The sequence below is a fragment of the Lycium ferocissimum genome, chromosome 1 (genome assembly GCF_029784015.1).
Source record: "Lycium ferocissimum isolate CSIRO_LF1 chromosome 1, AGI_CSIRO_Lferr_CH_V1, whole genome shotgun sequence".
Taxonomy (NCBI): Eukaryota; Viridiplantae; Streptophyta; class Magnoliopsida; order Solanales; family Solanaceae; genus Lycium; species Lycium ferocissimum.
Genome location: NC_081342.1, coordinates 67,710,480 through 67,720,979, shown reverse-complemented (window position 1 = coordinate 67,720,979; position 10,500 = coordinate 67,710,480).

The following is a 10,500-nucleotide window of genomic DNA, read 5'->3' as shown; positions in this document are numbered from 1 at the left end:
TTTTTAAAATTCCCCCCCCCCCCAAAAAAAAAAAAAAAAGGGAACCCCTATTTTTTTACCGAAATTTCGGATTTCCCAAATTTCTCAAGATCTAATATGTTATAATAATATAATATAAAGCATAACTAAAGTGGATAGTTTGCTCTTAAATTTCATCATCAAAACTTAATCTAATTTGTGCTACCCAGTTATCACTAAAATCAAATTATGGGAGATTGAAAGGAAAAATCAAGATGATTGACATCTCAGATGTTACATATATCATTAGCGTGTGCAAATTTATGATTTTTATGAGGTCTTCAAATGGGTTATCTCCCCCAGCCATGCCAGCCGAGAAAGAAGATGATAGATGGACCCACTATTTAGTTGAACTTTTAAGAGATTAGTTGTTAATTGTTCTTTTTCTTTTCGGTGTTGTTAGAAAAAATAATAAGATGAGGTTATAGTGTTTGGTAGGGTTTGAAGGAGATGGAGGAAGAAGAAAGAGTGGGGGAAAGAACAAAAGAAAGGGAGGAAGGATTAAAAAAAGTGAAAAATAAAATAAAATAGGCGTGTGAAACACACTGCACTATGAAGATTTGGGTATGTCATTTTAAGGGTGTATATATTCCAGTTTAAAATAGTCCTGCAAAGTATAAGTGTGTCACTGATATTTCGGGACAAGTTTGAGGGTGTTTTTATGCATTTTCCCTTTAATTTATTTGTTTTAGTACTATTGACTTGTTATGTCACATTGTATAGTGTTTATTTTTCATTTACAGTTGATAGATTTTTTTCTTGTCAAACATTTGAATGATGTTATAGCATTATATTTATAATATTAATATTCTTGTCAAATTTTTTGACTGACGTGGCAAAAAAAAATTGAAGCCCAGTTTCACACTCTCCGCCACGCTGCTGCCACGTCCTTTTGCCACTTTTCCTTTTTTTTTTCATTTGATTTTTCTTTTATTAATTATATTTACACTAATTAACCTCTAATTAACCATTAAATCATTAATTTTGTCTTCTTAATCACTAAACTCTTCTTCTTCATCACTAAACCCTTCTTCTTCTTCTTTATTTCCAAGAAATCTATCAATCCATTTTTCTTCCTCCATTAGCACACACACATTCAACTTATTTTCTTCCTCCGTTAACACACATTCAACCCATTTTCTTCTCCATTAACACACACACATTCAACCCATTTTCTTCCTCCATTAGCACACACATTCAATTTAATCATCAATCATAAAGAGCTTATTTTCAAGAAACATTCAACTCATTTTCTTCCTCCATTAAAACCCATTTTCTTCAACTCATTTTCTTCCTCCATTAACACACACACATTCAACCCATTTTCGTCTCACACACACACACATTCAACCCATTTTCTTCCTCCCATTAACACACACATTCATTTGAAGGCAAATCAAACACCAAAATATTTTTAACCATTTTCTTTACCTCCTATTGTTGCTGCTGCTGCGGTGGCGGCGGCGATGTGGCGGCGGCGGCGGCGGTGGTTGAGGAGAAAGAAGAAGAAAGAGAAAAAGGAGAAAGAAGAAGACAGAGAAAAATAAATTGCATTTAACAATTGAAATGTAGAAGAGGGAGGGAAGGTGTCTTCAATGTCTTCTTTCTCAATTTTAAGCATATGAGTTGCAACATTTCATTTTTTTCAATTCACTCACCATAATTTTTTTTTTTTTGCCACGTCAGTCAAAAATGGTACTAAAATACTAAAAAATTAAGGCTGGGGTAATAGGTCGCCGCAAGGTTGGGTGCGTCATAATTAATCTGGCTATACGTTGGGGGGGGGGGGTTTATGTATTTTCCCTTTAAAAATGTATATCAATTAATATTTTATAATATTTGTTACAAATATATGATTATTAATTAATATATTTTCAATAAACAACGTGTTGTTAAATTCTAATTTAATTTCATTTATAAAGGCACATATTTTCAAATATTAATTTTTATTTTTGATAATTAAATTTTATTTTTAAATTAAACTAATTGTGTAATTACACTTGTGCAACCAAACAGCACGCTTGTAATTACACTTGTGCAACCAAATAGCACTCTTATAATTATACTGTAATTACGTTATGACAAAAAAATAGGTCATTATAATTACAATACTATATAATTACTAGGCTGTGTAATTACTACCACCAATTCCAATTAGCAGGTGGCTTTCCAAACAGACCCTAAATGTTTTATTAAATTTTCATAGGGTTCAATTTGGCTTACATAAGCGAAGTCCTGACCAAGATGAAGTGAGCTAAGGTTATTTTGTTTCGTGTCCCGTCATTGTTAGTTGAACACACCTAGGTTATTTTGTTTATGTATTTCATAACTCTAGGTAACTGTCAGTTAAACCCTACCGGTAGTTTTAGTTGGAGTAATCTTGTTTCTCTTTCAATTGGTGACGTGGAATTGACCGATGGTGTCATCGAAAAGATATTATCTGGCTGTCCTAACTTGGAGTGCTTGGAACTATATAATGTTACGGGCATACATCGTTTGGAAATAAGCTCTGTGAAGCTGAGAGGATTGACCATACAACACAGCTGCAATCATGGGTTTGAAATATTAGCCCCTTATATTCAGAAGTTGAAGCTTTTGGGTTTCTTCAGTGAGATACGCATCGTACAGAGAAATGTGGCTTCACTTGTCACTGCAGTCCTTGATTTAATTCTCGAGCTTAACGGTGAACTAAATTTGAAGGGACTTATTCACAGTGTTGCCCATGTCGAGAATCTCGAATTTGGTTCATGCTGCATCGAGGTTTATTCACACTCTTCACTATCTCAAATTCATTTTTTATTTTTTATTTTTATTTTATAGACTTTTTAGCTATTAAATTCATCTGTTTAGTAAAGTTATCAGTGCCATTACTTTGGAGAATCTGATAACTAAGTTGGTAAGTACTAAAGCATTATATTCTCATGAGTCATGGACAATATGGTTGTTAAGTGGCAGGAGATTGAAACAAGACTTTTGAACAAAATTTGGGATGATTAACTGTGAGAATGAAGAGTTTGCAATGGATAGGACAACATGTAAACTTGGGTTTGATTACATTCATCATACTTTTAAGTTATGTTGATGGTGTTTCCCAAGTGTTTAAAGGTCCGTCTTTGGATTTTCAAACTAACCACAAACACTTTGATGTGGCCAACACAGTCGTAATTTAGGAAAAGGCATAAAAACCCCTCAAACTTGTCCCAAAATACTAGTGGCACACATATACTTTGGTCTATGCCCCCACCCCGTAACTATTTTAAAACACATTATGATATATATATATATATATATATATATATATATATATCCTTGAGTGATGATGTGGCACAGCAAGTGGTGCTCACTCTTTTATAGGAGCGTGTGAGGCAAAAATAGTCAAAATTGACTGATGTGTACAAATGTCAATTCTTAATTGAAATGAACACTATATTAATTAATTTGATTGAATATTTCCTCTCTTTAACCCCTTCCCGTCTGTTTCACCTTCGTCGTTCAGCCATGCCAAACACATAGTTGGCCGTCCCTCCAACAACTTTTCTCTTCTCCTTTTTTCATTCTTTTCACCTGCAATATTCTTTTTCATTTCCAGCACCTTCAAAATCTCCCCCCCAAAAAACACACAACAAAAGGAACCCTCTCAATTTCTTCAACTTGCCAGACAATTTCGAGCACCTTCCTCATCATTTCTCAAGATCTAATATGTTATAATAATATAATATAAAGCATAACTAAGTGGATAGTTGAGATAATAGTCAAAATACCCCCCAACGTTTGACCAAAATGCCAACTACACACCGAACCTTTGCGGGGGTCCTATTACCCCCGGACAAATTTTTTCGCAGCAAAATGGCCCTTTGCCGATGTGTAGATCCAATGAACCCCAAATATTAAATGGCGGTTGTCCACACGCGCCTGGCCCACGTGCCACGTGTTTAATTTTGCCCCATTTTTTATTAATTTCCCCCCTTCCTCCATCCATCTACTCTTCTTCAAAAAAAAAAAAATCTCTCAATTTTCCATACTCCATTTTTATTAAGGATGCGAAAACCCATACCCAATTCTCCTTCGTCTTCATCAACATTATCATCATCATCATCATCATCTTCACTAGGAGTTGAAAAAAAAAATCACACCAACTTGCTCAAATCTAATCCAAACAAACCCAAATGTGAAAGGAAGCTTCCTAACACCAAATAGAACAAAGTTCATCCATTAATTTGATTAAACAATGGGCATTCTGCGAATTGCCCTTCTTTTGGGGTGGTCTTTAAATTTTGCCCCTCATATTTGCGGTCTTTAAATTTTGCCCTTCATATTTGTGGTCTTTAAGTTTTGCCCTTAGCTTGGATACGAGGTTTTGGGTTCGAACCCCCGCTCAAGCATAAAAATAAAGAAATAATTTCGCAAGGCGGTATTTGGAGGGAGTGTACGCCCCCTCGGCATAACTTCCTTAAGGAAAAACTAAAGTTATGCGGAGGGGGCATAACTTTTCCTCAAGACATAGTTTAGTTATGCCTTATGGAGCAAAACTTTTCCTTAAGGAACTATGCCTTATGGGGCGTACTTTTAATTAAGGCATAACCAAGTATGCCTTAACTAAAAGTGTGACTTGAAAAGTTTAAAAAAAAAAAAAAAAAAAAGTCTCAAGGCAAAGTCTGCCCCCTCCGGCATAACTTCCTTAAGGAAAAACTAAAGTTATGCCGGAGGGGGCATAAGTTAGTTTTGCCTTATGGGGCAAAACTTTTCCTTAAGGAATTATGCCTTATGGGGCAGACTTTTAATTAAGGCATAACCAAAAGTATGCCTTAACTAAAAAATTTAAAAAAAAAAAAAAAAAAATGTCTCAAGGCAAAGTCTGCCCCCTCCGGCATAACTTGCAGGAAAACTAAAGTTATGCGGAGGGGGCATAACTTTTCCTCAAGGTATAATTTAGTTTTGCCTTTATGGGGTAAAATTTTTTCTTAAGGAACTATGCCTTATGGGGCATACTTTTAATTAAGGCATAACCAAAAGTATGCCTTAACTAAAAGTGTGCCTTTAAAAGTTAAAAAAAAAAAAAAAAATTCTCAAGGCAAAGTTGTTTCTCCAAGCATAATCTCCAAGGAAAACTAAAGTTATGCGGAGGGGCATAACTTTCCTCAAGGCATAATTTAGTTTTGCCTTATGGGGTAAAAATTTTTCTTAAGGAACTATGCCTTATGGGGCATACTTTTAATTAAGGCATAACCAAAAAGTATGCCTTAACTAAAAGTGTGCCTTTAAAAAAAAAAAAAAAAAAAAAAAAAAAATTCTCAAGGCAAAGTCCCCCCCCCCCCCCCCCCCCATGATAACTTCCTTAAGGAAAAACTAAAGTTATGCGGAGGGGCATAACTTTTCCTCAAGGCATAATTTAGTTTTGCCTTATGGGGGCAAAATTTTTCCTTAAGGAACTATGCCTTATAGGGCATTTTTAATTAAGACATAACCAAAAGTATGCCTTAACTAAAAGTGTGCTTGAAAAGTTAAAAAAAAAAAAAAAAAATGTCTCAAGGCAATCGCCCTCCGCATAACTTCCTTAAGGAAAAACTAAAGTTATGCCGGAGGGGGCATAACTTTTCCTCAAGGCATAATTTAGTTTTGCCTTATGGGGCAAAATTTTAATTAAGGCATAACCAAAAGTATGCCTTAACTAAAAGTGTGCCTTGAAAAGTTAAAAAAAAAAAAAAATGTCCTGAGGCAAGTCCCCCCCTCAGATAACTTTGGTTTTTCCTTAAGGATTGTATGCTGGATCCGGCATACACTCTCCCCAGCCCTGTCTTGCGAAATTATTTTTTTATTTTATGCCTGAACGGGGGTTCGAACCTAGAACCTCAGGTATCCAAGCGAAGGGCAAAACTTAAAGAACACAAATATGAGGGGCAAAATTTAAAGACCACCCCAAAAGAAGGGCAATCCGTGCAAAAAATTGTTAAACAATCAAGAATTTAGAGAAACCCATTTAGTGTTCTTCATAGCTTTCTCCAAATTCTTAGCAATGGAGTTTAATTTTCTCCCCAAATCAACTCAAAGAATTAGTGCTTAAATAACTCCAACCAAGCAACAAGTAGCAACTCCAAACAAGCAACTTCCAATCGATTTTCTTTAACAAGATTAGATTTTTCATCCTTATTTTTTTTCATTTTCCTTTTTCTTTCTTGATTTTTCATTTTTTTTTTCTTGATTTTCGTTTATGGTGGAAAGTTGTTCTTTAACAAGTTGTTCGGAATCATATGTGTGGATTTTCTTCAGTTGAGATTTTCGTTTATAATGGATATTATTTTGACAACAAAAAATGGGGATGGATATTAAATAGGGTGAAGATGAAGATGAAGTAGCCTAAAAATGGAGGGAGTTCAAATTTTATCTACTTGGCATCATATGTGGCAGCTTAGTTGGCGTCCAAAACAGGTCAGATGCAGATTTTTAAAGGCCGTCACGCGCCCGGGCGGTGTATTCACACTCTCACATCGGCAAAAAAGGGCCATTTTGCTACCGAAAAATTTGTCCAGGGGGGTAATAGGACCCCCGCAAAGGTTCGGTGTGTAGTTGGCATTTTGATCAAACGTTGGGGGGTATTTTGACTATTATCTCGTGGATAGTTTGCTCTTAAATTTCATCATCAAAACTTAATCTAATTTGTGCTACCCAGTTATCACTAAAATCAAATTATGGGAGATTGAAAGGAAAAATCAAGATGATTGACATCTCAGATGTTACATATATCATTAGCGTGTGCAAATTTATGATTTTTATGAGGTCTTCAAATGGGTTATCTCCCCGACCATGCCAACCGAGAAAGAAGATGATAGATGACCCACTATTTAGTTGAACTTTTAAGAGATTAGTTGTTAATTGTTCTTTTTCTTTTCGGTGTTGTTAGAAAAAATAATAAGATGAGGTTATAGTGTTTAGTAGGGTTTGAAGGAGATGGAGGAAGAAGAAAGAGTGGGGGAAAGAACGAAAGAAAGGGAGGAAGGATTAAAAAAAGTGAAAAATAAAATAAAATAGGCGTGTGAAACACACTGCACTATGAAGATTTGGGTATGTCATTTTAAGGGTGTATATATTCCAGTTTAAAATAGTCCCACAAAATATAAGTGTGTCACTGATATTTCGGGACAAGTTTGAGGGTGTTTTTATGCATTTTCCCTTTAATTTATTTGTTTTAGTACTATTGACTTGTTATGTCACATTGTATAGTGTTTATTTTTCATTTCTAGGTTGATAGATTTTTTTTTCTTGTCAAACATTTGAATGATGTTATAGCATTATATTTATAATATTAATATTCTTGTCAAATTTTTTGATCGACGGGCAAAAAAAATTGAAGCCAGCTTCACACTCTCCGCCACGCCGCTCGCCACGTCATCGCCACTTTTTTTTTTTTTTCATTTGATTTTTCTTTTATTAATTATATTTACACTAATTAACCTCTAATTAACCATTAAATCATTAATTTTGTCTTCTTAATCACTAAACTCTTCTTCTTCATCACTAAACCCTTCTTCTTCATCACTGAACCCTTCTTCTTCTTCTTCTTCTTCTTTATTTCAAGAAATCTATCAATCCATTTTCTTCCTCCATTAGCACACACACATTCAACCCATTTTCTTCCTCTATTAACACACACACACATTCAACCCATTTATTTCCTCCATTAACAACACACATTCAACCCATTTTCTTCAACCCATTTTCTTCCTCCACAACACACACATTCAACCCATTTTCTTCCTCTATTAACACACACATTCAATTTAATCATCAATCATAAAGAGCTTAATTTCAAGAAACATTCAACCCATTTTCTTCAACCCATTTTCTTCCTCCATTAACACACACACATTCAACCCATTTCTCTTCCTCCACACACACACATTCAACCCATTTTCTTCCTTCATTAACACACACATTCATTTGAAGGCAAATCAAACAACAAAATATTTTTAACCATTTTCTTCAACCCATTTTTAATATTTTTTGTACCTCCTATTGGCCGTCATGTGGCGGTGGCGATGTGGCGGCGGCGGCGGCGGTGGTTGAGGAGAAAGAAGAAGAAAGAGAAAAAGGAGAAAGAAGAAGACAGAGAAAAATAAATTGCATTTAACAATTGAAATGTAGAAGAGAGGGAGGGAAGGTGTCTTCAATGTCTTCTTTCTCAATTTTAAGCATATGAGTTGCAACATTTCATTTTTTTCAATTCACTCACCATAATTTTTTTTTTTTTTTTGCCACGTACCAAAAATGGTACTAAAATACCGAAAAAATTAAGACTGAGGGGTAATAGGTCACCCGCAAAGGTTGGGTGCGTCATAATTAATCTGGCTATACGTTGGGGGCGGGGGGGGGGGTTTATGTATTTTCCCTTTAAAAATGTATATCAATTAATACTTATAATATTAGTTACAAATATATGATTATTAATTAATATATTTTCAATAAACAACGTGTTGTTAAATTCTAATTTAATTTCATTTATAAAGGCACATATTTTCAAATATTAATTTTTATTTTTGATAATTAAATTTTATTTTTAAATTAAACTAATTGTGTAATTACACTTGTGCAACCAAATAGCACGCTTATAATTATACTGTAATTACGTTATGACAAAAAAACAGGTCATTGTAATTACAATACTGTATAATTACTAGGCTGTGTAATTACTACCACCAATTCCAATTAGCAGGTGGCTTTCCAAACAGACCCTAAATGTTTTATTAAATTTTCATAGGGTTCAATTTGGCTTACATAAGCGAAGTCCTGACCAAGATGAAGTGAGCTAACGTTATTTTGTTTCGTGTCCCGTCATTGTTAGTTGAACACACCTAGGTTATTTTGTTTATGTATTTCATAACTCTAGGTAACTGTCAGTTAAACCCTACCGGTAGTTTTAGTTGGAGTAATCTTGTTTCTCTTTCAATTGGTGACGTGGAATTGACCGATGGTGTCATCGAAAAAGATATTATCTAGCTGTCCTAACTTGGAGTGCTTGGAACTATATAATGTTACGGGCATACATCGTTTGGAAATAAGCTCTGTGAAGCTGAGAGGATTGACCATACAACACAGCTGCAATCATGGGTTTGAAATATTAGCCCCTTATATTCAGAAGTTGAAGCTTTTGGGTTTCTTCAGTGAGATACGCATCGCACAGAGAAATATGGCTTCACTTGTCACTACAGTCCTTGATTTAATTCTCGAGCTTAACGGTGAACTAAATTTGAAGGGACTTCTTCACAGTGTTGCCCATGTCGAGAATCTCGAATTTGGTTCATGCTGCATCGAGGTTTATTCACACTCTTCACTATCTCAAATTTATATTTTTTTTTTTTAGACTTTTTAGCTATTAAATTCATCTGTTTAGTAAAGTTATCAGTGCCATTACTTTGGAGAATCTGATAACTAAATTGGTAAGTATTAAAGCATTATATTCTCATGAGTCATGGACAATATGGTTGTTAAGTGGCAGGAGATTGAAACAAGACTTTTGAACAAAATTTGGGATGATTAACTGTGAGAAAGAAGAGTTTGCAATGGATAGGACATGTAAACTTGGGTTTGGTTTACATTCATCATACTTTTAAGTTATGTTGATGGTGTTTCCCAAGTGTTTAAAGGTCCGTCTTTGATTTTCAAACTAACTTACACAAACACTTTGATGTGGCCAACACAGTCGTATAGTCCAAGCTAAATTTTATGAATTATTCAACAATTTGCATCTCATTTATTAAGTATATCATATTTCCTTGTTTTAACATATTCTCGTTTGTCTATTTTGTTTATAAGTGCCTGTCCATTCTGGAGTTGAAAGGGTGGCGGTTTCAACCATCAAGCCAGAAATTCTTAAAACTTAACGTAGCCTTAGAGCAGTTGGACTTCCCTGGAATTTGCAACTTTCTACAGAATTCATCGGATCTTGAGACATTGGTCGTTGATTGGGACAATCACGAACCAAGAGTAAGTTTCCTTTAGACCTTTATTTTTGTTACTTCATATTATCAATGTCAAAAAAAAAAAAAACATATATCAACATACTTAGGGAAAAGCTCTTAATTTTTTTATTTTTTTTTAAAGTTTAAACCACCTTAGTGGCATTCTTCATCGAAAATGATAAAAGGTTACAAAGATGACTACCTTACCTCTGCAAAGGAATGTGAGAAGTGAACCGGTTCAATCCTCGAAAGAGAAGATTGAGAAGGTTCAATCATTGACAAAGGGTAGGTGACAAGCCTCTAAATATAAGCAAAAAAGAGTGTTTCAGTATAGGAGGAATGGAAGCAAAAGAAGTTTTACGATGTGAAACATAACTAGCCTAAGTACTTGATGAGCTTTAGAACAATAGCTTCTAACTTATGGAGACTTGCCCCCCTAAATTGTTTCCTTAACATGCGAGCTCTGGAAAAATCTAGCAGGGAAGTTTATCTTGTTACATTATTGGAGGTAAGTTTTGAGCTTTCTTTC